General features: G+C 38.5%; 1 long non-coding RNA gene and 1 pseudogene across 2 annotated transcripts; one reads left to right on the top strand and one right to left on the bottom strand.

Moving 5' to 3' along the window:
- The first annotated feature begins 297 nt into the window (after nucleotides 1-297).
- Nucleotides 298-672, top strand: LOC149170488 (antifungal protein ginkbilobin-like protein pseudogene; annotated as a pseudogene).
- Nucleotides 673-17,290: 16,618 nt separating this feature from the next.
- Nucleotides 17,291-25,809, bottom strand: LOC149170489 (uncharacterized). Of its 2 annotated transcripts, XR_016259486.1 has the most exons (4): nucleotides 25,597-25,809; nucleotides 18,321-18,401; nucleotides 18,147-18,233; nucleotides 17,291-17,549 (listed from the first exon to the last, which is right to left on the bottom strand). It is a non-coding gene; the product is annotated as an uncharacterized LOC149170489 (long non-coding RNA). The 2 variants fall into 2 exon arrangements; XR_016259487.1 differs by lacking the exons at nucleotides 17,291-17,549; nucleotides 18,147-18,233; nucleotides 18,321-18,401 and adding an exon at nucleotides 18,630-18,858.
- Between the last annotated feature and the right edge of the window lie 2,094 nt (nucleotides 25,810-27,903).

Raw genomic sequence — 27,903 nt, forward strand, 5'->3', positions numbered from 1 at the left:
TAAATGAATGGGTCATTCCAACTACCGAAAACACATATTTTAGATATAAAATATTCATGTATGAAACATAAATTTTTTTTAAATAATTTAAAAGATCCGTTAAACCATTTGGCATGAAACCACCATCCTCCTCGACGTGACGCGGGTTATCCTATCCATAACACCATGTCCAGCGAGGGCTATAAAAAGAGGGAGTCCTCAGCGCATTGATAAAGATTCGCGATAACGTTTTCCATTGGATGGATTACTATCATTATCATTATTAGCAGAGGTGATAATTTTTCATTTGAGGCAGCCATGACTATTATGACGAGGTTATTTGGGTTTGCTTTACTACTCACAGTTGTGGGCACGCAGAATACAACCTTACTGTTTTGGGCATGTAATGAAACGAAATTCGCACCCGACAGTCCTTTTGCTGATACTCTCAATACCCTGCTCGCGGATATGCTAGCAAACCCGGGTTACAGCTACTCGACCTCGGTTCCAGGCAGCGGGGGTTCACCCACGGCCTACGGGGGAACATCCTGCGTTGGGTACATACTCCCTGAGTGCAGTGCCTGCCTTTCTACGCTGATCAACCAAGACATGTTTCCCATTTGCGGCCTTGCCATCGGTGCTACGATTTCATTGGCTAACTGTGGCCTACGCTACGAGCAGTACCCCATTTAGTATCAACATGGGGCGAAACCCATGCATATGCTAGTATGTTTGTTTAGGAATGTCATCTCTGTAGCGATATAGCTTGTTCCAGATTGTTATACTTTCTTTCCTCTGGTGTTTCAATCATGTTTTAGCATGTCCGGTGTTTTCGATGTAAATTTCAACTCTACGTTGTTTTTGAGTATTTAAGAGTGTCGTAATTTCTGCGTCATGTTTTAGAATATGTGGCGCTCCATTGTAAATGTCTATTAGAATTGAATCAGAGTTATTAGACTTTATAATGTCCGGTTTTCTAATAACTTATATCTGCATAAGAATTATGATATTATTATGGTTATGGTAACCATCTTGTAAATTATTATATGCATATTTAGGCATTTCAAAGACAACTCTATCTAACAAATTATTAATGTCTTGATTTCAATTTGTGCTATTCCCCTGTCTTCGTATTTTTAGTATAACACGAGCCGTTACCTATAAGTTATTAGACTTTATAATGTCCAGTGTTCTAATAACTTATATCTGCATAAGAATTATGATATTATTATGGTTATGGTAATCATTCCGTAAATTATTATATGCATATTTGGGCATTTAAACACAACTCTATCTAACAAAACATTAATGTCTTGTAGTTGTAAAGCTTCATTGATAACATCTATGCTTGTTCGAAGTCGATTTGCAGAGTGGTATAGGAAATCTTTTACAGAAATGAGGTGGTGTTTCAATTTTAGTGACAATAAGAGTATTTTTATGGGGGTTGGAAGCCGGGAGCTGGAGCTGGGTGTCGCGGTGCTGGCGAGCAATGGAGTGCGGCCAACCAGAAAACGTTTTATGCTCGGTAACAGGTGAGCCTTTCATATGGTCCTTCCAAAACGTTGCCTGCCAAGAAAATGCCACGTTTTGAGTTTCTCCATGCTTTTGTCTTTGCTGACATCTGTCTCTCGAGGAAGGCTAGCTTCTGCGCCTCCTCTCCACTCACCAAATGCTTTAACCAGCTTTTTCTTCGTGGAGAAAATTTCTAGACTCTCCCCGCTCTGCACCTCTTCTTCTCTCTTTCCAATGATTTAACCAGTTTTTGTCCCGCCCCACTGTGCGCCTCTGCCGCAGTAGTTTATCACTTACTTCCTCGAGCCTTTCCATCTATCTGGTTTATAATTCGGCCCTGTTTTCTGGAGGATGGCTACGTCGATGCTGTTTTGTTCGCTGCACTCTTTTCTCGTCACGCCTGCGAACCCAGGTCAGTGAAGTCTTTCTATAAGTTTATGAGCTATATATGAATGTTTTTGTCTCAGGAAGGATATGTCAATATGAGAGATGCGCTTGTTAACTCTTGTTTTGCCTGAACGCTTTTATCTATATGAAAGTTTATGTACGTTATTACTGCTCCACTCCATAATTTGAACGTAGGGGATGGTTTTGAACTGGCTGAAGGCTTTGGTTTTAAAGGTTCAGAATTATATAGTCTTTTCAAAGCCGTGTTCAGATGTTCGTTTCAGACTAGGTCCATGGTGGTGCAGCTGTGTATTGTTTTGTTGTTGTGTAGTTTGCCCTGAAGAAGCTACATGACGGTCTTTCTCTATTCGATGTTTTGGGACGCCTGATGTCTCCTGAATCGGCCTTCGAGCAGTTCTTTTCCGATTCTCCTGGTTTTTTTCAGCCTGAATTTGTTTCCGACTGCCGGTTTCTATATTCCGGCCCCCTCCTGGTGATGTCACTCTTTTTCATTCCCCCAGATTTTTTATTATTCTTAATTTTCAGACAGTCCGGAGGAGCCGTCAAATTTTGAAATTCATTTCCTCTATTTGATCTTTGCCTCTGTTGAGATCAGGGAAGTTAAGTCGGGAGGACAGATGGCATCATCACAGTCATTGGGACTTTTTGGGAAGTGAGTTTCTAAGTTCTCGAGGCTTCATCTGTCAGTTTCACAGTCAGAAGTTTGCTCTTTTTTCTCTCTCTGGGCGTCTTGTTCAGAGGGTTCTGTCCCATTCTGTCCGGATCAATCGGATTTGGATTTGGTGGGTACCAAATGAGGTAAAGGGCTGGTGGAGCATTCAATGTGGACTTTCCCTCCTACTCGGCCACGGAGGAAATGGTCCAAGCTGCCATCAATGCTAAATTCGCCCACGTCAATGCTCGGCTGTCATCTGAGTCTACCCTGGAGGATTTGTTAATCAAGCCATCGGTCTCTCCGTTTGAGGTGGCGCTTAGGGATAGGAAAAAAAGCGGTCCTTCTCGATCATTCATCGGAACGAGAGATGAAAACTCTCGAAAGGATCTGGAGGAAGCCTATCTACAGAATCTTCAGAAACCGGTTAAGACAGTTCTGCCCCCCGCTGCTATTAGAATTGACAGTCGTCACCTTGCTGAACGCATATCAAGCCTCCAAGAAAAAGCCCTGATCGGACGCTGGCATTTCCCGGAGATGAATGAATCCAAAATGCGAGATTGGCTTGCGGCCCAGTGGAAACCTATTATAGGTTACATTCCGATTATTGCTAGCCTTTTAAAGGGTTGGTTTTGTTTCCATTTTTTAAAGTCAAGTGACCTGGAGTCCATTCTTAAGCACCAGTGGGTTTTCAACAGGAGTTTCTTGGTTATGCATAGATGGTATCTGGGTTTTAACCCGCTTAGGAACACTCCCTCTAACAACTTCATCTGGGTTAAGTTCCCCGGCTTGCCTTTGGAATTATGGTCCAAAGAAACTTTGTATGAGATAGGCAATGCCATTGGAAAATGCATTTACGTGGACCCTTGGTCTCTTGGAGAAAAAGATCAGAGGGTGGCGTGGGTATTGATTGATAAACCTTACAGAGGAGGTTTCCCGGAACATATCGACATATCCTGGGGGGAGTTGAATATCAGGCAGAGATTGGACTTCTGGGGGATTCCCTTCAGATGTTCAGCATGTCACCATACAGGTCATTTATTAAGGAATTGCTCTCGGCGCTCTCAATATAGACGTAAATCTCGGGGTGCTATCAAGCCCCTTTTAGATAAGGCATCCTCTCCTTACCCAGATTCGGAGTTCTTCCTATCTTCCAAAAGTCGGTCCTCTTTCGGAACGGAGGATTGTCAGGCATCTTCTCGTGCTCTCACTTCTAATCATCCCCTGCATCCTAATCCATCCTCTGTTGTGGAGCCTATCTCTCCCTTGGTGCCTCCTTTAGAAGATGCCCCTTTTAAGACTTTTTCTCAGCCCCCGCATCCTATCAAACTGAGCTCTGATCATGAGGTACCAAACCCGCTTCCGATTCCTTCTCACCTCATCAACAGAAGAACTGAATCCCTCTCCAATCTTCCCTTGTTTTCTCCCACGGAGAATGGTCCTCAGATAGAAAAGGACAAGGAAATCCTGATTTCTCCCACCTCGGCGAACTCTCCGAATCTTTCTCCCTCCAACTCCATAGGGAGCGATTTGGACTTCTTGCTGTCAAAGAAGTCGTTAGAGCTAAAAGCCCTCACCATCCATAAACCTAAATCAAAGAAATCTCCCCTCATCAGCCCAAACTCTTCCAGCAATATCACAGTAAGGAGGAAAAATGGCAGAGGCAGCAGACATTTTAGAGGAAGGGGCGTGAGTGCGGGAAGAGATTTCCGGTCTTTGTCGCTTATTGATGTTCCAATAATAGATATGAATGATGAAAGGTCTCTTAGAGCATGCAGGGCCGAGAATTTGCCAAAATGAATTTTCTGATATCAATGAACATTCGGGGGTTGGGGGCGGGGAAAATATTTTTGGAGTTAAAAGATCTGTTCATATCTGTTAATCCTAAGATAATTTTAATTCAGGAAACAATGCATGCTGTTGAGGTTTCTATATCTTACTTTAGGAAAATGTTTCCCTCATGGTACATTTCAGCTATAGAATCAAATGGACTCTCGGGTGGCTTAGCAGTCCTATGGGATCTGCCCTGGATCATGGCAAAGACTTATAGTTGCATGGCGGAAATTTTAATCTCGGCCCAAATTAGGGGTCAAAATTTCCCCATAAATATTTTAAATGTCTATGCTCCTTATAGGAATAGAGAGCCTTTCTGGGAGAAACTTTTTAGTTTTGAAATTCTTGAGATTGAAAATTTAATGTTTGCAGGGGACTTAAACTTCACTCTGAATATGGATGAAATCTAGGGTTTAAACAAGAGAAGGGATCCTTTGGCCAATAAAATAAAAAATGAGATGCTGTGTAGCAATTTTGTGGATGTTCTCCCAGCTCAGATGTTTCCAACATGGGAGAATGGGAGAGTTGTTTTGGCCCAATCGGTTTTAAACCAGCTGGCAGTTTACTAGACGCACCTGTTTTTTCTACCAGCAAGCATCATTCAATCTATGAACAGACTCACTGCCAACTTCATCTGGGGTGGCCAGGCAGGGAAAAGAAAGTTTCACCTCACGAAGCTTTCACATATATCTGCTCCGAAATCTATGGGTGGCTGGGGTCTGTTAGACCTGAAGTCCTTTTGAAAAGCTCTCCTTTGTAAAACTTTATGGCGGGGGATCTTCGAGAAAGGTATTTGGAATAACATTATACAGGAGAAGTATCTGCGCAATAAGAGTTTATCCTTTTGGTTCAGAAGAGGTAGCATAGGCCTTTCACGTGGATCTCCGATTTGGCTGAGCCTGAGAAAAATTGAAAATATGTTCCGGAAGAATCTCTTATGGCGTTTTCAAACGGGGGAGCGGATTCTGGTGGGAAAAGACTCTTTTTTATGTGGCAGTGAGGAGATCCGAGTCCCTGCTCCCCTGTTAAAGTTCTTTCATAAGAAGGGTATCTTTTTTTGGGATGGGCTGATTGAGAGATGGCATGGCCCTATCCCAATCTGGCGGGAAGCAGAGAGTATGGATATGCCGCAAGACATTGGTGGCTTGTGGATGCAGATCTTAACAATTCTCAGAAATGGTGGCATCTTCCGCTCTGATGAACAGGACTGTCTCATCTGGGGAAAATCTCAAGGAATGGACAGCATCAGGGTAAGGGACATTTACCGTAACATGATTGGTGTTAGACTGCATCAATATGACTGTTCCTTCCCGAGTATTTTCTGGAAAGCGAGTTGTCAATTAAAAATGGTGTTTTCTTCATGGCTATCATTCCACAACAAAAATCTTACGTGGGACAATTTAAAAAAGCGTGGTTGGCAGGGTCCTGGTATATGCCCCATATGCAGATCGGCCGAGGAAGACAATTCTCATTTATTCCTGAAATGCAAGGGCTCCCGTCAAATTTGGTCGCTCCTGGAGATTCGTTATGATTTTAAATTCATGTCTCAGTTGTCGATCATGGATGCATTTACTTGGTATAGTAAACAAAACGCCAAATGGAGATCCATCTTTATCATTAGTTTCTGGTGTATTTGGAGGTGGCGGAATAATTTCATCTTCAATGACAAAAAGTCTCCAATGTTGGAAATTTTTTCCTCCATTTGTAATCTCTTTGAGGAATTCCAACCCTCCTCACCCATGCTGGGAATGCCTCCTGTTTCAAATCTTCCTCTGGCGTCCTCATCTCTCCCTAGAGCGTTTTTCGACGGTGCTGCATAGAATGGGGTCTGTGGCTGTGGTTTCCATATTCAAACAGATGAAGACTGTCTTTTCTTCGCTCACTGGAATGGAGGAAGGGGTTCTAATATGATGGCTGAGGCGATGGCCCTTGCTGGTCTCATGAGTTTCTGCCTTTTCCTAAATCTTCAAGACATTCCCATTTATGGTGACTCAAAAGTTCTTGTGGATTATATGGCTGGGAAAATCTCCATTTCTAGGCCACATCTTTAGGGCTGGCTTAATCGCATCAGATTCTACTGGTCATCCTTCAAAGGTGCCTCAGTCAACTTCATTCACAGGGAACAAAATCAGACGGCAGACTCCTTATCAAAAAAAGGCCTTCAACCTACTCCGGGAGCGTGGCATCTACATGTTACCTCTGATGGGATATGTTTCTCCATCCAGGACTTTTACCCTCCCAATTTCTAGTCCTTTCTTGCAGTTTTTTTCTATGTTTTTGCTTCTGTTTTCAAAGATGCTAGCTGATTCGACCAATATGCTATGGGCTTTCCTGTTTTTTGAACAGGTCTTCATCGAGATGTAGTTTTTGTTTACTGTACAAGTTACTTTTCTGGACGTCTTCTCCTTGCCTTCAGGCGAATTTTTGATCCGAATATGGTCTATGCATCGGTCCATGTGGATGGATTCCTGATGTATTTTTCTTCTTCTTTGGATCTGGCCTTCTGGCCTCTTTTCATCAGCTCAAGACTTCTCTGTTGACACAGATCATTGGAACTCTTCCTTTATTGTATATTTGGACTCTTTTATATTTCTGATATAAAAATATTATGCTTTTTTTGTGGAAAAAAAAAACATCTATGCTTGTTCATTTCTTGATATATATGGCTCAAAGAGTATTATTCCATTTTTCCTAATTCACGGTTGATACAGGCAATAAAATATTCTCAAGAATAAGACTTCAATAACAACTTTTCTTTCCACCCAATCAATAAAATGTTTTAAATCTTCCATAATCTAAATCTTCTTAATTTTTTTCGTAGTCTTCCATATGAAATAATGTCCACAAGGCTATAAACTCAGCTTTGTGTTTTTACATAGTAATTTAGAAGAGTGAAATAACATGTGATGATTTTGGTGGAAAAAATGATAGCACCAACATCACAGAAATTAGTGTAGCCCTCATTGGAAGCATCAAAGAAGGCACACAAGATATCTCAGATAAAAGGAGAAGGTATAGGAAGTCACTATTTTTCCTTTTCTGGAGGATTTTTTCATATGTCCTGGATGGCACCAATAACAACTTATGTAGAGATAAATTTGTCTTCAAAAATAGATTGTTTTCTGTCCCATCAAATTGTATCAACATAAGATACAGGAAAAACTAGTTTTTCCCTTACTGAAGCATCATTGACTAAATCTAGCACACAATATGATAAAGAAATATTATTCCAATTAGTTGAAATTGGCTTGTACAAACTCGTTATCAAGTCCCATACCTGCACTATATATTTTCATTGGACTTAGATGTGTATTTTACTCTTCATATTTACATAGGGAACATTTACTTAGGCTACTTACGGTTGACCACCAGCTAAGGATTGTCCCATAAAAAAATTGTTCAGAGAACAAAGACAAAAAATCCACTATTTTTCCAAACGATTGTAAAGGCCTTAAAAAGGCTCAATTGTATTTAAAAAAAAAATTATACATCAGAGAATCTATATATTTTCCTTAGAAGAAACTCTAAATGTCACATAACAGCGTGATAAACTTATTCTAAAATACAAGAATAGCATTATGACTAAAAAAATGTAACAGCTACATGTATACTTTTTCTAAAATACAAGAATAGCGTTATGACTTAAAAAAGTGACAGCTACATATATAGGGAAAACTACATAGGGATTAGTCTACCTAGGCGGAGGAATTGCCAGTTTCCGTCGCTACTCGGAAAATTGTCCGGCTCCGGCCGACGGTAATGCCTCCGCCACCCTCTTCCTCCACTCCGCATTCACTCCCTGATTTTTCCACGCAGATCGGATCAAAGCCGGAAATCCTGAAATTTCGCTGACAGATCGCCGCCGCGGAGGAATAATGCCTTTGCCAATTCGAAATGGAGGAATTGCCCGATCGCGGGCTGCTCACTCACCTTCCTCCTCGACTCAGCGCCTCCCGCTCCGCAATTCCTCCGCTCTGCTGCTCGCCATCCAGGTACACTGGACTAACACACCAGGTTTGTTCGGCTGTTTAAATTTCAATTCTCTGCATCATGGATAACATAGCGGTGTTGTTGCGAATTTCCTGTGCCTCCTATGGCGGGCTGCAACACTCTGAGGATCCACCGACAGCTTGTTCGTATTCTGTGATCCCTTTTGAGTTTTCTTCTTCTTTTTTGACGCAAATGAAATCTCCTGCTTGGAAACCGAAGCCGAAGCCGAAGCCCCGCTCGTGCAACCGTTGTCTGGTGTCGAATTGGGTGCATTATATTCTTCACTAAAACAGAGCACAGCGTTTGATTGGGTCGACATTGGAGAGTTGTGGAGGACATCGGGCAACAAAGTTGGGGTTCCGAGCAGAGAATTGAAATTCCCGCTGCTCTCAGATGGGAATTTCACATTATTGAAGAATAACAAATCGTTATTGTTGAGGAGGGAATAATCTAAACTTGTGAATGTCAGTTTTGGATTAGTTATGGATAAAGTGCATATTCGAGGGCATCATGGATAACATAGCGGGGTTGAGGCAACGATATGGTCTGAACAAAAGTGCAAACGAAGTGGCTATTGTCATAGAAGCGTATCAGACTCTCAGAGATCAGGGCCCCTACCCTGCAGATCAGGTCATCAAAGATCTCTCTGGAAAGTTTGCCTTCGTTCTTTATGACTCCACCTGCCAAGCTTTCTTCACAGCAGTGGTACGCTTGTTGTTGTTATCCCTTCATTTCCTCTTTTGGTTGGGGGGTTTTGAGATTTTCCATTGAAATATCTAAGATAAACCCTTAATTTTTTCTTTCTGACCTGCTACATGCACATTTCCCTCTATCCTTCCTGCTACATTTCCCTCTATAATAAATAAAATTGAGGCTTCCCAATATTTTTCTTATCCATCTCTAGAATTTTAGTACTCTTTTCATCGGAATCAAATTTCCTGGCCACGCAATTGACAGGGGGGAAAATTTAAGGCCCCGCCTCTTTTATTTAATCCACAGGTTTACCATTTCACTAGCATAGACAGGTGGATCTGCTGACCCTGCAAACTCCTTCCCATATCTTCTCTTTTTTGGAGTAGCTTTACATTCTTAGATGAGTTATGATGAGATCCTTTTGAAAGGAAGATTTAGCAAATTCAAATTACAAGCCTTGAGAAAAATCTGTGCCATAACTTTAGCTTTCAAATTAACTTGTGGCTTAATGGCAATGTAGAGATTTTTCCAGTCAACTGGTGGTCTTTTGGCGAATTTGCCACACACAGGTTTCAGGATCCATCCTAACTGGCAACGGTTTGATAACAACAACATATTTGCAGTATACGTTAATCTAGTTTATGGATATAATGACTAGAACTCAGTGACTCTTCTAACATGAATATACTCTGAAATGAAGTAGATAATAGATCCTTTTTAAAACTAGAAGTAGAAGTACATGCCTACTCTTTTAATATATATACTACATCCTTTTCTTTTTTATGTTGTAAGGCACTTACTATCCTTTTGTGGGGTAAGACAGTTACTATTTTGGAAAATTTACAAGATAGACCTGTCAAATTCATGACTTTCATTAAGGTCACGGATGAAAGAAGGTGTCCCATCATTACAAATTGCTATCCATACCCTAGCCATATAGCTACAAGTCCCAAAAGCTAAAACTAACCTGGCCTACCTTACTGATCATAGTTGAGAAACACAGCAGAGTTGGCCATCCAAGAGAAACCCTGTAATATAAAGAATATCTACATTGTTGCTCTTGTTAAAGCCATTGTTAAGATATAAGCTTCAATTATTATGACTGTACATAGAAAAGGATGATCGAATTTATTCTACTAAACTTGATGATATGGTAACATAGTGATTTAAGTCAGCATACTGACTCAACTCAGATCTCAGTCGTTCAACCTGACTTTCTGCTTTAATGGACTCCTCTAAGTTCGGGGATCTGGTCTCGACTTTGGGGAGATCGTTTTTGACTTGCCATTTTAATATATGGGACATGATATAGGAGTTTGGCTCGTGAAAATACCTCTTTGCTAAAAGCATTTAAAATTATTACATGATGGTTGGTATTCCTTTGCAAATGTATGGAAAAATTTTCCCAGGTCCTGCAACACTCCTATTTTGCTTACAATATTTAAGCATGAGTTATTTTCCAATGGATTTTTTCTCCTCTGTTTGGCTAGAGAGGTAAGGGGAAAATAGTTATTCAAAATCACGTGGCCAATGAACACCTTTTTCCAGAGAAGTCTGTTCATACATCAGATTTCCATAGACACCAAAAATGCTGCACTGAGTATTTATTTGAATAAAATCTTTCCTTAGAAATTGTGGATTTCCTGGCATTTTGACTTGGACACTATTTTTATTTCCAGGATGTCGATGGTTCAGTGCCTTTCTTTTGGGGCACTGCAGCTGATGGTTGCCTTGTCCTATCTGATGATCCACATGTCCTCAAAGAGGGATGTGGAAAATCTTTTGCTCGTTTTTCCCCGAGGTAATATTCGACTGCTAAATTAGACCTTATCTATTCTCTGACTGTTTCACACATCAAGCATGGTGATCTAATTTTTGTCTCTTATTTATACTGATGTTGCATTTGGCCCTGCAGGTTGTTTTTTCTCTACATCATGTGACTTGCAGAGTTTTGAACATCCTCTGAATTAGCTGATGCCAATGCCTTGTGTTGATAGTAAGGGGCAGATGTGTGGGGCGTACTTCAAAGCAGATGTGTTTGCCAAGAGGCAGACTAGCATGCCTAGAGTGGGTAGTGAAGCCAATTGGGCCAAGGAATTTTGATATGAACCAGGCCAATTGGGCTAATGAATCCTGATAAGAACAATTTGATATTTAGAAATATCATTTGTTTTTTATTTGATAGGTATTATTTTCATAATCAATACTGATGAAGCTGAAAAGCGAGTCAGTTTTGCAATGTAAAGGTGATTTCAAAGGCTGTTATTGGCTTATACAAGTTTGCTATCTGCAAAGTTAGTTACTCCAACCTTTCTAATTAATATATATCGTTGACTATAACAACCCTTGAAACTAAGGTAAATAAGACACGGGTAGAAGCTGCTTGCTAAGAATAGCACATTCAATTGCTTAAATGGCTGCGGGAAAACTCTGAAAAGGAGCAGCTTTATTTCAATAACATACCAAACATCATAAATAAATGATGTAAGTGGCTTTTGTAATAGTCCATTACCATCTATTTCGTAGTCTTTTAAACATTCAATTTTTTCTTTTAATATATGAAACATATGTGTTATCATTTATTTGGGCTTTAAATATATATATGATTGCTAAAATATATATATGTGTTAATATATATATGTGTTAAGGAAGCATTTCTAACATTAGGGACTTAGAGTGATAGCTGCGGAGCTCTCTCAAGGTTTAAGGAAAATGGACGCCGCAACAGCAACATGCCCCTCCACCGCTGGAATAGATAGGAATAAGGTCATAGTGCTGCTGCTGCAGAACAAGCGAATAGGCAAAGAAGATCATTAGCGACGGGGGAATTGTTACCTTCTCCTGGAAGACAAGAGATATATTGTAGATCTGGAACATGGTGCAGCAGATCAATATTTTGGAGCATACAGGAGAAATGACGCCAACCTACTGATCACATTTCCCTCTCAATCTGATGCAAACATGACAAATCTAGCACCCAGGGGCTGTAGCAATGTCAAAATCAACGAAGCACGCCCAGAAACAGAGCAGAGGGCTTTTAATCTCATCAGTTTGACATACAGTGATACGCTGGCTCAGATCCGAGGACAAGAAGCCCACGATAACAAAAACCCCGAGGTAAGGAAGCCTAAACTTAAGCTTTTTGCACAGCAGACCCCGGATTTGTTCCATTATGCTGCAGATCTCGTTGTCCAACTATTCGAGCGAATGCCATTGAGCCCAGATTGGGCATCATTTTTCTTGATTTGTGGCACGGCGCCCAGATCGAGCCACAGGATCTATGATATAGACCTACGTACTGTAAAACAACCCCCATTCTGGTCAGATCTGGAAACCTACTTACTGTTTAGAGAAGAGAAAAAGATGGAAAATAGAACCTCATTGTTAGATCTGCACATGACAGATCTGGAAGCTTCTGTTCCTGAAGCACCCAAGGAGAATCTAAGCAGTCTCTTTATTAGATCCATGGAAGGGAACACAATATGTATCAGGATAGGAAGCTGGGAGGAAATAAAAACGCTCAAACAGAGGATACAAGAAAGGACAGGCATCCCACCCTGCAAACAAATCCTGAACTTCATAGGAAAAATACTGCAGGAGGAGCACAAACTGAACAAATATGGCATAGGCAAAGACTCAACCATTTACCTCAGCACAAGAATCCGCGGAGGAAGTTCAGGCACGAGCTCAAAAGCAACTGCTTCCTTCAAAGATGTAGTGAAAGGGAAGAAGGAAACACAATCACATACAGATCAGCAAGCCACAATGCCCGGATCCTACATTGTCGAGCAAACAGAACAAAACCCTGCAATAACAATTTCTGCACCTGAGGTAAATGAAATATAAGAGGATTATTTAACCAAAGCTGTGATATGCAGGTTCAATGGTTTTTGGCCCAAGCCGGAAGCCCTTCGTCAATGGATATACTCCATATGGACAACAAACTGCGACATCCATCTCTGTTCTAAAGGTTTCTTTATTGTCAAATTTGATACAGTAAATGATAAAGAATATGCATTGAACGAGGGATCATGGTTCTGGGGAAATGTTGGACTGTTCTTGACACCCTGGTTCCCAGAATTCGATTCGAATGCTATGGTGGTCTCCAAAATTCCTGTGTGGGTAAAACTATACAATCTACCCCTACACTTTTGGCATTTCAAAGTATTAGTAGACATTGGCAACACATTGGGGAATTTTTTAAAAATATATAATGATCACCTCTCCAAGGACATCTACACATTTTCCAGGATCTGTGTGGAGGTGGATCTCAGCCAAGGATTACCAGACCACATTCTCTTACTACACAATGACAAGCAATGGGCACAACCGCTTGATTATGAAAACATAACCTTCAGATGTCGAATATGTCGCCAAACTGGCCATCTACAAAGTACATGCCCTCAAAACAAAAAAGACAAGAAAAGAAAACAGATACCAAAGCCGAAAGGATGGCAGTTTTCAGCCACAGATGACATAGTAGAAGAAGAAAACACAGAAGATATCAACATACCTCAAGAAGCAGAATATACTGGAAATAATACAGAACTTAGCTCATAGAATGAGGAAAAACAGATGGGGTCTGCAATAGTGCAAACCAATCCACAACAACAAAGTGAGAAATTCAGCCCGGCACAAGAAATTGGAGGCGACAACCGATCATACTCAACAGAAAGCTCAGATTCTGAAAAAGAAATTACAAACGAAGCACACAAGGCAATTGTAATAGCCACACCCAACAATGAAGGTTGGCGGAAAGTGGAAAAAAAGAAAGGTAGAAAAGCATAGTTTACGCTAAAAATCTTTTGAGTTTCCTGAAGCACAGGACAAGTTTTGATAAAGCATATGCTGTTTCAGTATCTACAACATGTAATTTTACTCAATATGAATAAAATTACGATTTTTCCAGAGGGAAAAAAAATATGTGTTAATATATTTTAAAATGTGAAAATTTAATATAACTAAAGCTGGTTAATTTAGTTTAGTTTTTCTTAGTTCATTTAAAATGAAATATTATTTAAAGTTGTGTTTCCTTTATATTTAAAATGATACATCATTTTTAACATTTTATGTTTGTCAATTAGTTAAAAAAATTTGTAATTTGAGGAGTTTTTTTATTATGGGAATAAGTTCTATTGTTGTCTACAACATTTCAAAAGTTTACCAAGTCTTACGCTTAATGGATTTGTAGGTTCGTAGTTCATTCACCAGAAATTTGACAGTAGCCAAAAAAGGCTGAGATATCCAAAACAAGAGATTACCAAGAAACCAAAAAACCATCAAGATATACACACAACCTATAGCCATAAGAAATTAGAAAAGTTTGTCGGTGCACGGGTCCACCCCCCACAGGGTATGTTTATCCTCCTTGACGATAGTATTCATTTGATTGGCCCAACTGATTTGGGTTTGCATTGGCCATGTGGAGTTAAAAGTCAATTCTCTCTCCCAGCATCTCCAATTTACAAGAAGATTGGCTTACCTTATTCCCAGTCCAACGAGAATGTAATGTGATCACATAGGGAAAGGTGGATAACAACATTTGAATTCGAGAAACCAATAGCTCAAAATCCCAACTCTTAACCACTTTTGACACAAGGGTACCCTAGATAAGTTTCTGAGTTGTGGATATGGCCAGTTGGGAATCTCCATCCACTTGGATATTAGAAAATCCTTATTTGCTTGCGCTCTGCAGAACTTGTTCTAGAGCAATAAACTCTACAACATTGTTGTTGGTGATTCCAAAGTTGCCAACATATATCCTTAGTATTTCCACGCCAGTCCTTGAATAATCCTCCATACTTGGTTGGGCTTGGATTTCCTTCGGCAACCCCGTCAAAGTTAAGATTGGAAAAACCAAGGGGCGGGGGAGTAAATTGAGGAGGGGAGTTTATCATCTTGGGAAATGGATTAATTGTATTTTATGTTCCATGCTTGTTTCAAGAGTTCCCACCCCCTTGCAACCAACACCACAATAGTTTGGCTCCCAAGGCTTTGTTAAGCATTTATGGATCCCTCAATCCAAGGCCCCCTACCAACTTTGGTTAACATACCTTCTCCCAAGCCACTATAGCCCACTTCCTAGTGTGTTTAGTGCCTTGCCACAAGAAATCTCAAAATTTGGTAGTGATAGCTTTATAAATCAGCGTATGCGTTGGCAATGCTGAAATTTGGTACAACGGTAAAGCTTGAAGAACATCTTTGATCAAGGTCACATGACCTTCCAAGTTCAAAGAGTGGAAGGTCTAGTTTCCAATTCGATTTGAGATCCTCTCAAGAATGTCTTGCGAACAATAAGCACATAAAAAATTTTCTACCTGTGAGATAATTTGTTCGTTGGTTGTTGATCAATGATGAAAGGTTTCTTTACTATGTTTGTAAAGTTTCTTGACCAACAATTTTCTTTTTTCCAAGAACATTCTCATTTGTGGTTTAGAAGAAATCTTTAGATTTTGGAGACTTATATGATGAAAGTTTTAAGAGATGTTTATATGACTACTGAATATGAGTGTTTTGAATGGTTGATGATGTGCTTGGTTCTTGGCCATCTACCACATACCTTCTTGTTTCAGGTTTGTGGTTGTGTTTGCACTTGCCTTTTCTCTATAAATATATTTGTTTGTAAAAAGTCTTTTCACTGGTTTTCCATAATCAATCTGTTTCTTTTAGAGTAGTCATGATTTTTGTCAAAATCCGGCAGAAATTTTGGGAAAGTTGGGTTATAACTGTCAAACTTTAGGATTTTGGGTATGCAGGTGGTTTTTGATGGTTCTGAATCCATTTCCACCATAAAAAAAAACCATTCAAACACCTATATGATCAATTTTTCTGAAAAAAAGATAATCGCCAAATTCTTACCCAAAAAAATTTCAACATTGTTTCTTTTTGGTTGAGAGATTTCCTGTGTTACGCTTACATATTGCTAATACCATGAAAGGAAAAAAGTGACCGCATGCAGGGTGCAATCTTTAAGATAAGGTAATGTCAATTTTTCATAAATTTAAAAGAATAAAACCTATCAAAGCTGTTTGATGTAAGGTAATGAATCTATCCATAATGCCAAACCCATAGCTTCAAAAATAATAAATCCACCTATATGCTTCATAAATGCATGGTTAAAATCCATATGCTTTATAAATGCATGGTGAAAATCGATAACTGAAAATTAATAATTCCCTCTACATGCTTCACAAATGCATGGCCATCCCATGGAACTTTGCTATTTCTAATTATCATGGCCATTACCTTTTTGAGGATACTCCAGGCTTTGAAAATACATATGCTACATAGATCGGTTTAGGATTCAGTCTCACAACAACAACAACAGCTAAGAAGTATGGAAGAACAATTGCAGCTTTTTGTTTCTACTAAAAAGCAGTTAACACAAGACTGTAAACAAGAATTTGACTTTTGGTTTTGGCTCCATTTCCTTGTTAATATAAGCAGTCCTCATTTACAATGTCATTTTATAACATACTGCCGAAGGTTACAGAAGGACTAACAGAGAGAGTGGGGAAATTGAAGACAACATACAGTTCTGGCATCAAAGATATGCATAATCTAGCCCATGCACTTGATGAAACGTCCCTGTCAAGTTTTGAGAAGCTCAACTTAATAGTATCTAAACAGTCTTCAGCTCTAGATGATGTAAGATTCTGCTTTGTCACAATTCACAAAGTAGTGAAGTGAAGAGTGGATTTATATATATTTTACTTGTGTGCAGGTTTTGGCCATTGCTGTTTCAGAGGTTGATGCAATGCTCTAACCAACTCAGACTCTGTAATCAATATTACCAGCTATGTGTACTCTAATAGAGTAATCCTTTGCCACAAAATGTTGTTGCTTTGATTTCCTTCATCTAAGGTCTCTTTCAAGCTACCCTTCAATATCATTTTAATTTTACTGAAAACATGGAACATGCTTATCATTTGGGTTACTAGCGATATCTATTTCATGTATTTTAATTGATACACAGTCACATCGTGGCACTTTAAGATCACATTTTTTACTACTCTGTTAGGAACAATTAGAAAATATTTTTTATGGGAATTTACACAAAAAATTCATAAACATGAAAACTTTACTATGGCTATATATATATATATATATATATATATATATATATATATATATATATATATAGTTGCTTCTTGATCTGAGTTCAAATTTTTACAAATCATCACTTTTTAAGTGAATAGAAATAACCACTGCGATAGTAAAAGAGGCACACTAGAGGCTAGAGAACATAATAGCTCAAAGAAAGGAGTAGCGAATCCAATACAATGCATAAGTCAACAGCCTTAAAAGTTTCCTCGGCTCAAATCTGTCCACTTCAATCAACAAAAATCTGTGTCCCTTCCATTGGTCTCTTCAAAGAGCATTCAAGCACCTTCAGGGATTTTGCTATTTAGTCATCTCTTAGCTCTCTTGTAGAATGCATGTTTCCATTTGTCTTTGCCCTTTCTGGAAGGAGTTCCTATGCCTGCAAAATTCAGGACCACAAATAAGGAGTAGTCTACAAGACAGTTAACACTTTATCACAAGCATAAAAGGACAGAACATTGTTCAGTGAACATCAACAAATCATGAAGAGGGCATGTTTAAAATAAAATAACAATCTAGTACGCTATCATATACTACTCCATGGAGAAAAAATCATCTTGATGAAGTCATGAAAATCCAACGAGATCTTTGACTATTGGCAAGGAATAAAAAATCCAACAACAAAAAACACAATGATAAGGTCCAAACCTTGTTGGCCTTTGACCATCTAACCATAACTTTATAAAGATGTAAAATATAAAGATCTATAAATCTAATAAACATCGAACCATGAACATAGGTATGAGAACATAGTAACTACATGTTTAAGTATAAAAATCAAACATGTTGCATGAACATAAATAAGTAAAGAGATTCTATTTGACAGCGAGCAAATTTTTCAGTGACCATGAACAGATTATGAAAAAGGTATTTTCATAACAACATAACAATGGGAAAACATAAATATACTTATCATATGATAAAGGGCCACCTGACGATGCCATGATAACCTAGCTTATCTATTCTTTGTGCATACCTCATTGATTCCCACTAGAGTTGAAGTCCTTCCATAGATGATCAGTCATGGTAGAAGATGATGCTTCTCCACTTATTCTATAGTTACCTAGAAAAATGTCAAACGTTATCACAAAGAAATTTTCTAGAGCATCAAGGTATATATGCACACACAATGAAAGAGTGTCAAATGTACCTGGCATGGCAGGTAAGATTGAATGGTCTTGCATCTCCCTTTGGTCTTGGGTTATCGCCATGGTTGGGGATTGTTGCATCGCTGTAAAAATAAACATACCACATGTTAGAGAATAGTGATGATTAAATACTTAAATCTAAAACTATGACTCTATTCAACACATGAAACTAACTTGGAACCATAGGCACAACATTATTTGGTCGATGACGTCCTCGCTTATTGAGGTATCGAAACTCAAATGGTTCATATTCTGATGGATCAACATTTAAAGCAATTTCCATACCACTGTTTTTTCTACTGTTTCTTATTTTCTTTGTGGGGCTAAGGAAACTCTTCTTCCTCTTCAAAGATGGATCAAGAGAACCCAATCCAGGTGTGAAGTCAAAATCAGTAACATGCATATTATTGGCTTCATCCAACATTTTTTTAAGCATACCAGTCAACTGGATTGTCTTTGCCAAAGTAGTAGGAGGGTTATCGAAAATGAGATGTGTATAGCTAAACAACTCCTCCCTTGCCAAATGAAGTGCCTCGGCATCTGCATCAACAACATTTGTGGCCATAAGAGTAGCATCGACATCTGCATCATGGTTTTGAGGCTCTATATTGATCTCAGGTGGGTGATTGCATATGTTATCCTCTGGATGCTGATGAAGCAATGGATTTGAATTATCCGAGTGGAAATACAACCAATTAACCTTTATGGCATGCTTGCAAATGTTTCCACGGATAGACCATGGACATTCACACGTTATAAAATCCTTACGATACCAGGTGACAAGGTATTTTTTACCTCAATCTGTCTGACTTCTCACCCAATAAGCACAGGTTATGTTCTCATGAGGACAACAATCAGTAACCATAATTTTTCTTGCTCGTTCCACTGATGATTCTAGTTGCTTTTGGCTCTTGTAGTTTTTTAGAAATCCTTCTTCTTTTAAGATTTCCTTGAACCGATAACAAGGTTCAACTGTTGTTAGTAACATATGCAATAACCAATCCATCCTTCGGGCACATTTTTTCCTTCTATCAGATAGAAATGTTGTTTTTAGGTAACAATGGTATGACTCAACAACATTATTGAATATCCTGCAATGATTGAATTCCAAGAAACCAAAACCTTCTCAGGCAAATTCAAGGGGGGGGGGGGGGGGGGGGGGGGGGGGGGGAGGAAGAAAAGTTACCAACTCTTGGAAGCAAGAAAGCAAATTTCTTGAGTTTGAAATGAAAACCTGTCATTCCAAATCTGAAAAATCTTCTTGAATTACTTCAAGATTCTCCCTAGAATATCCTCCATACAGCTGTTCTTTAGGGATAGCATGAGTAATGCTACATGCTTCATCTTCTCCACATACCACAATATGAATTTCCTCTTCTTCAATGCTTTCCTTTGTAAAAATTGCATTATCATGAGGAAATAAGGACACATCCCCTACCTCTCTAGCTACAGAGAGAACATGAAAATAAGTCCTTTATATCATAGGTTAGCTTAGTCAAAACTTCATCCAAGGAGATTGTTTCATGTATATAATTATGTAATCACAAGTCATTTCAGTGCAATTTTGGAGTGAACTTCACTTGTGTTTGTGGTGTTGGTTTGTTTGTTTGCACAAGTGAGCTCCTGCAACCCTCTACTTGACAATGTGGGGTCTGAGAGGCCTAGTGCAGAGTATAAGGCTTCTTCAACTGGATGGGTGAACTGGAGAAGAATGGTTGGACCTAATTGTTATATGATTATATGATTCAAATACTGTACCTAATTATAGTTATTAAATACCATTATTTAATAGTATTTAATCAAATTGTTATATGATTATATGATTCAAATTATTATACTAATCTTTAGTTCACACACAAAGAAGTCTCATTCACCAGCGAATTTAGTGTCTAGATCATCATTATTTCATCAGCTACCCAAAGCCAGAACAAAACTTGATCTTTCGAATTTCTTTGAACATTAGTGCGGGTAATCCATCAACTCTGAGATAATGGAAAAATTAATGGACAAAAAGTCTTGAAAAGATTAAATCAACAATAATTGGGAAATAATTAGGGAAAATTGACCAATCTTGGCACACACCTGTATTATTCCACAAAATAATCAAGATGATTTCAAAATAATTTTTTCGTTAATTGTATCAAGATTAGATGAAGATCTTCATCTATGGTAGAAACCCTATTGTGCCCTGTGGCATTCATGCTTAAAGTAGCTCTCCACTGGAGGCATTGTTGTTGACTCAGTAATAGTGTTGCTTGTGGACTTAGTCAATGTTTTATTGTTAGCCTCTCTCACCTTAGTATATATAAAGGGAGGAGATTGGCTCTGTTATCACTTGTATTTCATCTTAGAGATGTGATGGTGTGATGCTGGCTATTGGAGGACCTCAGAAGAACAATTATTTACTCATGTAATAGGGAAGTGCTTGTGAGAGGCATGCAAATTTGGCATATACTCACTTCTAAAACTTTCTAAATGCACTAGGCTACTTAAGCATACTTTTTATATCAGTGAAAAAAGGGAAACATGCATACCTTTAAGGTGAATTTATTATTTCATAGTAGAAAATAGAGAAGTTCAAGGCCAATCCAAGCCTAATTGGATGAGTTGGTGCTAAATCCGACTTTGCAGTACTTGAAGTTGTCTGTAGTAATGCATTGTAAATTGTAATAAATCACTGCTCTGGACAAACTCTTTGGACCCAAGTACTTTAATCGAAAGGACCATCAATATATTATAACAAGGAAACAAAAGTATTCTCAGCAAGGACAACTACACTAGTTTTCAACCAACAAACTAATGCACACATATGAGCAACAAACACAGTAAAGTGGTTAAATTGTAAATAAAGTAATAGAGTAAATTGAAATTTGAAACCTGAAATAGGAACAATATAAATTTTCTATGAAGCATTTATACCAGTTGAAAAGGCCATCAATAGTATAGCCTGGCCGCAAAAGAGTTACTTTATTTTCTACTTCATATAACCCTCAGGGAATAGTGAAAAAGTAAATTCAAAAATCAGAAAACTAGAAATACACTGCAACACCATCTAAGCCATATTAGTCAACCCAAGAAATCAATGGAAGAAAATAATAGAGAGCCAACCCATTAACCATCAGATTTACTTAGGTATAATATAATCATCAAGAAGAACCACTATGTTAGTTTCACTCTTTAAACATCTAATAAAGGCATAATCAAAACCAATGAAAACCATTGCATTCCAACTACCACCATTCACAGAGTATTGATAGAGCTTCAAGAAAATTAAAAGACCATTGTCACACACTTCTTACCCAGATATCAATTTTCTTTATAAAGTAAAAAAATCCCACCTTTCATTTCTCACAGGTTTCATAGAATCTCCCTAGGACCCAATCAATAAAAAGGTCTCCAGTAGTGAGGATGCAATTCACACTCTTCTAATGACTAATAATTATTCTAATTATGAAGCATCAAGTGAATTAAAAGAGTATTGCTGCATTCTTTTTACCCCATATATCAACTTGTTTTAGAAGGGGAACAAAATCCCACTTATAAATTTTCACATGTTAAATAGAAATTCCTGAGGATTCTCCAATGCTATTGAGGTAATAAAGCTCTCCCCTACTTAGAGAAATAAGAGGGTTGGAGTATATAGAATTATGAAAAGGTTGGACCATTTTCTTATATCAGACCTCTTTTTAGATGAAGCTATCAGATCCAAATTCAGGCTTATGTGGAGGGGATTCTTACCACTCCCTTGTAATACTAGAATTGGCTCCTATAAAGAAAAGACCCCTCATCACTTCAACCTAAATCCTAAATGGTTAAGGAGGAAAAATATGTCAAGAAACTAAAGGATGCATGGATTCCATTTGATGGTTCTTCTCAGGGATCAGCTTCCGTACAATTTGAGGAGAACCTCAAAAGGACTAAACAGGTCCACTGATTTGGCAATTTACAAAATACATAAGAAGGAGAGATTACTTAAGGAAGTGGAGGAAAAACTAGAATCCCTGTACAAAAGTGATGGTTTTAGTTTCTTAATTGAGCCACAAAATTATAGGTGAATGAGTTGTAAGCAAAGAAGAGGGCACTACTTTTGGATAAAGAAAATTCCTAGAGTCTAAAAAGAAGGGAATTATGGCTACAAGCTGGGGTTGAAAACGCGTCAATGTTTCCATCATTTGCAACCTACAGGAAAAAAATACACTGTGGAGGGTAAAAAATCAGATGGATTACTGGAAACTAGCTTCAAATATATAGTACAAGAGGGTGTGACTTATTTAGGATCTATTTATGAGGCTGAGAGAAGAGAAACAATAGCTGAGGTTTTAAGAATGTCTACATTCTTCCCTAGTTTTGTGAATCCTGAAGGCAACCAAAATCTAATGGAGGAGGTGAGAGAAGGGAAGAATTACTTACCGATCTTCAAAGTTTTTAAAATATACGAGCCCCAGGCCTGATGGGCTACCTATGGAATTATTTTGAGGATGCTTTCATTTCATAGAAGAAGACTGGTGGAAAGTCAATGAGAAATCCAGATTCTCTGGAAAAATCATGGCATCCTATAATGCTACCTTTACTGCACTGATTCCAAATATTGATAACCCTAGTTCATTGCTAAAATTCAAGCCGATTTCATTCTGTAATTTCATTTATAAAACCATCTCCAAGATAATTTCTTAGAGGTTAAAGGAGATTTTTTCAAATCAGATTCCTGGTGAGCAATTTAGTTTCCTGGAAGTGAGGTAGATCCATGAGAATGTGGGGGTGGCACAAGAAGAGTTACATTCTATTAAAGTGGAGAAGCTCAAGGCTATGGTGGTGAAGGTGGAAATTTCAAAGGCATAAGACAGTTAGCTGGGTCTACCTGTGCTTAATGCTAATACATTTCGAATGATCTGCACAGATTGATACACTTGTGATGAATTGGGTCACTTATGTATCTTTCTCCACGTTTTATATAATCTCCCTAGGACCCGATCAATAAAAATGTCTCCAATAGTGAACATGCAATTCACACTCTTCTAATGATGGGAATTATTTTAATTATGGTGCATCAAGTGAAATAAAAGAGTATTGTTGCGTGCTTCTTACCCCAGATATCAACTTGTTTTAGAAGTGGAACAAAATCGCACTTATCAATTTTCACATGTTGCATAGAAATTCTTGAGGGTTCTCCAACACTATTGAGGTAATAAATCTCTCCCCTACTTAGAGAAATACGACGGTTGGAGTAGATAGAATTGCGAAAAGGCTAGACCATTTTCTTATATCAGACCTACTTTTAGATGAAGCTATCAGATCCAAAAGTCAGTCTTGTGTGGAGGGGATTCTGACCACTCCCCTGTAATACTAAAATTGGCTCCTACAAAGAGAAAACCCCTCGTCCCTTCAACCTAAATCCTGAATGGTTAAGGAGGAGAAATATGTCAATAAACTAAAGGATGTCTGGATTCCATTTGATTGTTCTTCTCAGGGATCAAATGCCCTACAATTTGAACAGAACCTCAAAAGGGCTAAACAATCCATTGAGTTGGCAATTTACAAAATACATAAGAAGGAGAGATTGCTTAAGGAAGTGGAGGAAAAACTAGATTCCATGTACATGAGTGATGGTTTTGGTTTCTTAATTGAGCCACAAAATTAAAGGTGAATGAGCTGGAAGCAAAGAAGAGGGCACTGCTTTTGGATAAAGAAAAATCCTGGAGTCTAAAATGTAGGGCATTGTGGCTACAAGCTGGGGTTGAGAACTCATTAGTTTTTTCATCATTTGCAACCTACAGAAAAATAATACACTGTGGAGGGTATAAAAATCAAATGGATTACTGGCAACTAGCTTCAAAGATATAGTGCAAGAGAGTGTGAGTTATTTAGGATCTATTTATAAGGCTGAGAGAAGAGAAACAATAGTTGAGGTTTTAAGAATGTCTACATTCTTCCCTACTTTTGTGAGTCTTGAAGACAACCAAAATTTAATGGAGGAGGTGAGAAGGGAAGAATTACTTATAGGTCTTCAAAGTTTTTAAAATATAAGAGCCCCAGGCATGATGGGTTGCCTGTGGAATTATTTTGAGGGTGCTTTCATTTCATAGAAGAAGATTGGTGGAAAGTCAATGAGAAGTCTAGATTCTATGGAAAAATACTGGCATCCTATAATGCTCCCTTTACTGCACTGATTCCAAAGACTGATAACCCCAGTTCATTTCTAAAATTCAGGCGCTTTCATTCTGCAATTTCATTTATAAAGCCATCTCCATGATAATTGCCTGCAGGTTAAAGGAGATTTTGTCAAACCAGATTTCTGGTGAGAAATTTAATTTCCTGGAGGTGAGGTAGATCCATGAGAATGTGGGGGTGGCACAAGAAGAGTTATATTCTATTAAAGTGGAGAAGCTCAAGGCTATGGTGGTGAAGGTGGAAATTTCAAAGGCATATAATAGTCAGTTGGCTATACCTGCGATTAATGCTAAGACATTTGGAATCCTCTGCACATATTGTTACACTTGTGATGAGTTGGGTCACTTATGTATAATTCTCCACGTTTCATAGAATCTCCCCATGACCCGAACAATAAAAAGGTCTCTAATACTGAGCATGCAATTCAAATTCTTCTAATGATGGGAATTCTTCTAATTATGGTGCATCAAGTGAGTGATGGTGGAAAGCGTTTATGAGAAGCAGCTAGACTACTCCTTATCTTTCCACCCCTGCAAATACAGATAAATAGAGATCGCACCCCCATTCGCTTCAAAGTTTTTGGGCCCCCTCCTCTTCCTCTTTTTCAGGTTGTTTGGATAGCATGGAGTATGGAACCTATGACTTCTCAGTGCCCGGTTTAGATTATTCCCTCCTCAACAATAACGATTTGCTATTCTTCAATAATGTGAAATTCCCATCTGAGAGCAGTGGGAATTTCAATTCTTTGCTTGGAACCCCAACTTTGTTGCCCGATGTCCTCCACAACTCTCCAATGCCGACCCAATCAAATGTTGTGCTCTGTTTTAGTGAAGAATATAATGCACCCAATTCGACACCAGACAGCGGTTGCACGAGCGCGGCTTCGGCTTCGGCTTCGGTTTCCAAGCAGGAGATTTCATTTGCGTCAAAAAAGAAGAAGAAAACTCAAAAGGGATTGCAGAATATAAACAAGTTATTGGTGGATCCTCAGAGTGTTGCAGCCCGCCATAGGAGGCACAAGAAATTCGCAACAACACCGCTATGTTATCCATGATGCAGAGAATTGAAATTTAAACAACCGAACAAACCTGGTGTGTTAGTCCAGTGTACCTGGATGGCGAGCAGCAGAGCGGAGGAATTGCAGAGCGGGAGGTGCCGAGTCGAGGAGGAAGGTGAGTGAGCAGTCCGCGATCGGGCAATTCCTCCATTTCGAATTGGCAAAGGCATTATTCCTCCGTGGCGGCGATCTGTCAGCGAAATTTCAGGATTGCCAGCTCCGATCCGATCTGCGTGGAAAAATCAGGGAGTGAATGCGGAGTGGAGGAAGAGGGTGGCGGAGCTAGGGGAGGGTGGCGGAGGGCGGAGGGATTGCCGACGGCCGGAGCCGGACAATTTTCCGGGCGGCGACGGAAAGCGGGCAATTCCTCCGCCTAAGTAGACTACTCCCATATATAGACTAGCCATTCAAAAATACAAAAATCTCCAAATTACCGAGTTGAATTCACAATGCTTCCTTGGAAAGGAAATCTTCCATATTGTTCAACTCCCTCAAAATGTGCTTTGTTTCAAAACATTTCAGTTTACGAGTTTCTGTATTTATTAGCTAAATGATATAAAATAGATGAGGGAAAGAATGCCAATTATGTCATAGATCCAATCATCCACTACCCAGGAATCTATGAAGACTTTAAAGTTTCTTACCCCAACTGAGCTTGCCACATATAATAATGCTTATAATTGCAATAACTCATCCTTATTATTTCTTCCACTTACAAGGCAGAGCTAAATGTGTTTTACTAGGTGTTTATATGGAAAAACAACTAGCTCAACCCAACAAATTTGGGGATGGCCCTAGTTGGTATCATTCATAAAGCCCCATGGAATTTATTCATTCATTTATCCCACAACTAGAGTTACAATTTTATTTATTTTAGCCTCTACCTTATGAAAGTTGTTTGTAGTGTCAATGAACGCTATTACAAAGTCAATAGAAACATTTTTTTTGGAAAATTACGAAGTTCCTAGACCACTACCTCGATTTCAGTCGTTTCTTATTCATTTCACCTTCTATTTCCTCTTTCATTTTCTTTTTTTCCTTTTCTTAATTTTTTTTCTTCCTTTAAATATTATGAATTAAAAAATTACATAATTTTCTTTATATAATTTTAATTAACTAATTTTATTTTATTTTATTTTAAGTCGATTTTAATAAAATTATTATGCTCATTTTAATGGATTTTTCTTATATCTAAATTCTTAACATAATTTTACATTTTTATTTAATTATTTCTTTTTAGGATTAGTTAATTTATTTTAATATTAATAAAAATATGAAACTTACTAGAGAAAATGAAAAAAAAAAATCAAAATTGGGGATGAACTGGCTCAATTTGGTAGGCAGGGTGATCTTGATAAAGTCAATGCTCACTGCTCTCCCAATTTACCAATTTGTAGCAATTTTAGCCCCTGCTAGCATTCACAAGAAAATAGAGTTAATAATAAGGGGATTCCTATGGCAAGGAGGGAAATCTGAAACAAGAAAGTTCATCTTAGTGAAATGGGATCAAGTCACTTTACCATATGAAAAAGGAGGTTTTTCCATAAGACTCCCAACATTTTTGAATTTGGCACTAGGGGAAAAAATAGCTTGGAGGCTCATCACAGGGAAGGATTGCTAGTGGAAGAAAGTCATGGAATCAAAGTATATGAATCATTCACACACTCTCCTTCTAGATGACGGATCCCGATTAGGCCATGTTCACAAGTGTGGAAATTAGTCAAAAAAATTCCTTCTTATCATCAAGGAGCACACTTCTAAACTCTTGGGAATGGGAAAGATATTAAAATTTGGGAAGATAGAATCATGGGGAATCCTCCCCTTGCCTCTCATACAAAACTAAAAAATTTAAGAATATGGATGTGCTCAAAGGGAATTTGCACTCTAGAAGCAATCTCTCTTTGGAAAAATAGTAATTGGGTTGATTGGAAGTGTTAAACACACATGGACAGCACAAAATATATGAAGGATAAATCATGCAATGCAATTTTTATTAACAATTGATTTACATTTATAGTACAATATCTGACTCTTGGGTTTCAGATCCCAAGGTCTCTTGGACTGCTTAGTCTTTTCGGCTTCCACACCAACCCTTTAGGATTAGGTGTCCAACATTCCCCCCCTTAATCCGAAGGGTTATGTATGAGTCCAAGAAGAGAGCTGTAATACAAAATGTGCAAAAAATGCATGGCAGCACTAGGCTGAATGTGCTCTATGAAATGTTGGTAAAAAGGGCGGTGGTTTAAGGATGACCACCAACACTGGAACGCTTAGTGCAGTTCCGGAACTCTTCCAAAACTGGCAAGAAACTGAAGTTTTCTGCTAGATGAAGTGTTCTCAATCTGTGATGGTTTAAGGAT

This window comes from Pinus tabuliformis, chromosome 4_2 (genome assembly GCF_031772625.1).
Source record: "Pinus tabuliformis cultivar Carrire ecotype Pingquan chromosome 4_2, CPIR1, whole genome shotgun sequence".
Taxonomy (NCBI): domain Eukaryota; kingdom Viridiplantae; phylum Streptophyta; class Pinopsida; order Pinales; family Pinaceae; genus Pinus; species Pinus tabuliformis.